Source organism: Topomyia yanbarensis, chromosome 2 (genome assembly GCF_030247195.1).
Source record: "Topomyia yanbarensis strain Yona2022 chromosome 2, ASM3024719v1, whole genome shotgun sequence".
Lineage (NCBI taxonomy): Eukaryota > Metazoa > Arthropoda > Insecta > Diptera > Culicidae > Topomyia > Topomyia yanbarensis.
The window spans coordinates 286,350,995-286,356,802 of record NC_080671.1 but is presented as its reverse complement, the minus strand read 5'-3'; the positions used below and the strand labels follow the sequence as shown (position 1 = coordinate 286,356,802).

The 5,808-nt window shown below is 35.9% G+C and overlaps 1 pseudogene; it reads left to right on the top strand.

Moving 5' to 3' along the window:
- The first annotated feature begins 3,680 nt into the window (after positions 1 to 3,680).
- On the top strand, positions 3,681 to 4,660 carry LOC131680396 (uncharacterized; annotated as a pseudogene).
- Positions 4,661 to 5,808: the final 1,148 nt, after the last annotated feature.

The following is a 5,808-nucleotide window of genomic DNA, read 5'->3' as shown; positions in this document are numbered from 1 at the left end:
AGTCATTTTTTCAATAGATCCAAAGAGCATTCATTATTGGCCTCTTGTAACCGGTTCCAGGCCCCTCGGGGAAGATTGGCCAAACATCAAATTACTCTAGTATGATGTATTTTAGTAAATCCTACAAATTTTAAAACAGTTTAAGCATTGTCCCATAGAAAATTTCCATGTTATTAATAAAAAACCCCAAATGGCAAATCCGACTTACCCCAACGCAATCCGGAATAACTCCGGTATTTTTGGACCATGGCGGACGATGTTCCAGTAGTATAAACTAAAGGAATATCCGGTTCTTTTGACATATAAATCATCAAAATTAGTCAACTCTGTCAAGAGTTATGAATTTTTGAAAAAAAAAAAATTCTGCTAAAATCTCAACCCGAGCGTTTAGGTGTTAAAGATAATTTCAATACTTACACAAATTTTCTGGCGGCTGAAATGAACTTGTTGTTTTTTGCGTTTTTGACAGCGGCAAATCGCCCAAAATGTTCCATTTGAAATAGCCCCTAATTGCCAACAATTTGCTGACAAATTGAAGGGCAATCAGCGCAACCGAGTTTGCAAATAGCCCCCCGTTAGCCAGTAACTTGCCCTTTTTGACTGGGTAGCGAGGTTGGCGGTGCAGCCAATTTCTTTGTCATATTTAGATATGTTGCTTTAATGCACATAACAATGCCCGTTTTATTTACACACATTTCGCCAAAAAAATTTTTGGTAATGATCAATCCAAATTTTTTATCACATATTAAATTCTAGCAAATTCGGCCAGCATAACAGCCTATTCATCAGAATAAAATTTTCAACAAAAATTGAAACAGAGATAAAGTTTTTCAGTGCAACCAGTTCCAACAAGTTATTATTACCAGATTTATTAGTTTTCGTCTGAAACCTGGCGAAATCAAGAAATTTTTAAAAAGAAATATGATATCCGCAGTATTTTATGACAATCGTACGAATCTGTCGAATTCATTGCTAAAATGAAATATTTACATCTCGTAAGATGCACATAAAAGGAGCGTCATAATTCACATGAATTTACATTCAAGAACATGTAAAAATGTGTTTTGTTCACAATTTTCCATCTCCATGCAACCGAGTTCTACATCAAAAGAGACACAATATTTTATTTCACATGTCAAAACATGTGATACTGCGGCTTTCGTATTTCAGTTTCAAAATTTCTTAAAGTCGGCAGATTTCAGACGAAAAGTAATAAATCTGGTAATAACAGCTTCTTGGAACTGGTTGCAATGAAAAACGTTATTTGGTAGTACATTCATCTCTATTTCAATTTTTGTTGCAAATTTAATTCTGATGAATAGGCTGTTATGCTGGCCAAATTTGCTAGAAACATGTAGTATGTAATAAAAATGTTGGATTGATTAGCACCAGATAAATTTTGGCGAAATGTTTGTTAATAAAACGATCATTGTTATGTGTATTATAGCAACATATCTAAATATAACAAAGAAATTGGCTGCACTGCTAACCTCGCTATCTGCATGCAGTCATCTGTCATCAATTATGCAGCAGGGCACAAGAAAGGCAAGAAAACCAAAAATGCGAAGCCAGTTGTCTCTTCTTGTCTTAGGTTTACCCGGATCTCATTTGACTGGTGCTCACTGGGTAAATTGAAAGCGGATCTATTCATTTGCGAGGATCAAACGAAGGAGATTGAATATGAACTGCGACTCATTTGAAAGCGACGTTGAGTGAAGAGCCATGAACCGAGCTTCAGATCAACAGCAACTGATGCGTTAAATGAATATAAATGCTACCGTAGACGACTGATTGACTGCGTTCATTCAGTTTCGATTGAATGAAATGAAATTTTACTGCACTGTGATACACATCCATGCACTGCTAGGCCCCATGCAAAACTGACTCAGACATCACTACGTTAAGGGTTTAATAACTTCTTTTAACAAAGTGGATTCACTAGCAGTCTTCGACAAAGTCGTAGAAAATAAATTATCTGTCTTATTTTCACTTACAGTGATAATACGATGCATACAGTACTACCTAGCGGCGAAAATGCGAGCTAGTGAGTTTTCTCCATGTAAATTGTCGAAAAATCCCATACAAACTTCAGGCACGTTCGTCCGGTAGCTAAACTTATCCGATTTGCTTCAAATTTGGAGAAAGTTCTCCTGGTGGGACTAGGAATCGAACAAGCGGTGGGCCGATAAGGGTCATTTTTTCCTGTCATTCTACTGCCCCGGTCTTCCCTATTATTAAGTACTTAATTATCAAATATTCAATTTGGTCACCCAACAAACATAAAATCTTTATCTCCTTATCCTTTTTTATTTACAGATACCTCCAATGGAAATTGAATGCTCGATTTGCGGTTCGCATTTCAAGCAGGTTGAGATTTATAAAAAACACATCCGAGTACATCGCTTTAACAATAATTTTGCTTGCCATTTGAATGGCTGTAATCTAACATTCAAAAATTATGTATCATTTTCAACACATATTGGACGATCACATTCAGTTACATGCGATGATAAACACAGCGATTTACAGTGTACCGTCAAGGGGTGTTTATTTGTTCACAACTGTTTCAAAACTATGACTAAACATCTCAAGGATCATTTATCACAAGGAACCCCGGTACACTGTCCGTTACAATGTAGAGAAAAACCATTTGGTACTACAAATAGCCTTGCAATTCATAATATGTATTATCACACTCATAGGACTGAATCTCTCACACCACGAATTGGTGAATCTAGTGAACCTCTCGATTGTACCAATTCAAATGATCTCGAATATTGAGATTAGTGTGATTCTGATAATCAATCAGATATGCCACTTAGTGTTGGACAGACGCTCACGAATTCGGCGAGGGCAATGGGAACAATGATGCTTAGTCTACTCTCAAAACACCATGTACCTAATATAGCCGTTCAACAAATAGTACAATATCTTGGTGAAATATCTCAGTACCAGGAGCGCAATAACCAGCAGCACGTGATGGAACTATCAGAAAAATTTGGATTGTCCGTCTTCGAGAGAAGTGAAATATTCAAACGCTTGGGAACTGAAAATTTTCTTTACATTTTGTTCAATGAAACTCATGGTATATTCCGCACTGAGTATATACGCAAAAAAATATTTCAAGGAAATTTTTTTTATGTGGAGCCATTAAAAATTAAATTGGGCCCAAATACGGAACAAAAACAATCCTTCTATTATTACGTACCGATTTTGGATACTTTGAAATCGCTGCGAAAAACCGAGGCTAACTACGACACCATATTTAGATCCGTTCGTACAGTACCAGGATATCTGACAAGTTACTTTGATGGAAATCTGTTCAAAAGAAATGAATTCTATCAAAAGAAAAACGTTTTACATATAATTCTCTATCAGGACGCGTTTGGCACAGTAAATCCTTTGGGAGATGCGAAAAAAAGATATAAAATAGTGGGTGTATACTTTTCAATTTCAATATGGAATCCTCCATCCGTGCGTCGACAGAAAACACTTTTTTGATTTTGTTGTGTTTAGAGAAAGATCTTCAAACATTTTCGGTAGATAACATATTTAAAGAGCTTATTCGTGATTTGACAACTTTGAAAACGGATGTATTTACAATTGAACATCGCATGTCAGCAATCATTATACGTGGAACTTTATTATGCATTCTCGGAGACAACCTCGATTCTCACCAAATGGCGGGATTATCAGAGAACTTTTCCACACAACAATATTTTTCTCGTTATTGCTATACTACTCTAAAGGATTTTAAACAGAATCCATTCAAACGATGTGCAATGTAGAGCCAACAGGCGTATGCATGTGATTTACTTGAGATGGAACAAAGTGGCAGAGCATGCAACGGCATTAAGCGGAAAACTATATTCAACGATTTAACACATTTCAAGCTGTTTGGTTTTGGTATGCCCCCATGTGTTGCCCACGATTTGTTCTTAGGTTGCTTCAACTATGATATTATGATGATTTTTCGTTGCTTGACAAAAAAAAATTATTGGAGAAAATTACCTAAGAACTCGTATCAATTTCCTTCTGAGAAAGTTTGACCTCAATTCACAAATAACTTTGAATTTAAAAAAAAAACTGTATCACTAGCAAAGCAGTAGACGTGTGGCATCTGATCCAGCTAATACCTTTTATTTTCTTAAAAATGCCGCAGATATGCCGAACTAAATCATTCCAGCTACTTCTACTTCTGAAAAAAATAACGGACTATGTAACCGCTCCAATCATCTCACTCGGACAAATTGGAATTCTGAAATTGATCATTACACATTACTTGGAAATTAGATCCAGCATTTTTAGTACTCCTCTGAGACCTAAACATCATTATATGTGGCATTATCCTCACATGATTTTGCAGTATGGACCGCTTTTACCGTTCGCCACATTAACTGGAGAAAGAAAACATTCCTACTTTAAAACAGCTCTGCGACATGCAGGCAATTTTAAGAATATCTTAAAATTATGTAGTGAGCGACATCAATACTGGCAGGCGCTCCTTAGTAGGACTAGTCCTGATAGATTCCAGGAAAAGGTCATTTGCAATAATTCTGTCGGAACTTGTGAAGACCTGGTTGATAGCAATGAAAAGCTCTTGAAGGCAGCCGGCATGATTAATCATGCATTCAAATACACGGAATCTATAACATTCTGAGGAGCTTGTTATAAGACTGGAGACTGCTTATTTATTGCATATTACGAAACGGGTGAGAACTTCAATGTAATTGAATTAAAAGGATTTATATTCTGACCAAATTTAATCGAGTTGTGCATATGTGGCAACAAAATACTTGTTGAGCCAATATCTGAGCGGGGACTTAATGTTTTGAAAAAGGATGAAAACAATTTTATATGCATGCTGTTAAATTCATTGCCGGATATTACCCCGTTGAAATGATATGAATGTGAAGGAGAAACATATTTGTTGCAGAAACATGCATTTCCTTTACAATAAAGTAAGTTATGCATACGTTTTACTACTACTGCTAATATTCATTATCTGTTGAATAACTCCGAATACCTAATACCAACTAGTATATATAACTAAAAAACTAACAACATGTATGGTTTGGGAGCGTGTACACCAGAGTCGGTTTCTAGTTGTTGGGCCAGGTGCAAAACTGACTCAGATATGAATTCTTTAACACTTTAATAACATTTCGTATTTAAGTCGGATCGGTTTGCAGTCAGAGCAGTTAGAAATTCAACCTAGGGGCAGATCACTCTAAGAATGTATAACAAATTTGCATCAAATTAGAAAAAATGCATTTAATTTCCATTTTTGCATCAGCTTTGCACTTCCTCGCAGAAAAATTTGTTTAACAAACGTCCTACGCTGATCCACTGTGTTCGACGTTTTGTTAAATGTAGGGCTAGTTTTTCTCTAAGACAAGACGTGACAATAAGGGGGGCCGTTTTTGTTCCAATTTTATGTCACAATGTTCCAGCTCCTGATTGGTAGATTCTGACGTTTTGCACCGTACGTAATGTTACTGCAGGGATATCGAAATTATGTTTTGCAGTGTTGCTATATTTATAGGAAAAGATTGTCATTACTTTTGACAAATAAAATTATCGTTAAAAAAGTAAAAACGACTAAATTGAACTGAAATTGCGCGGCAAAGTGAAACAAGTATTTATCATGCATTTACCGTATACGTGGTTGATCAACTTTAACAAAAATAAGACAGAAATCACACTGTAATCTAAAATTATTCAGAAAATGGCTTCGTCAAACCTTACTAAACAACCATGGCATGGAAAAAACGTGTCCTTCATCAATATAGTGAATTAAAGACGCAA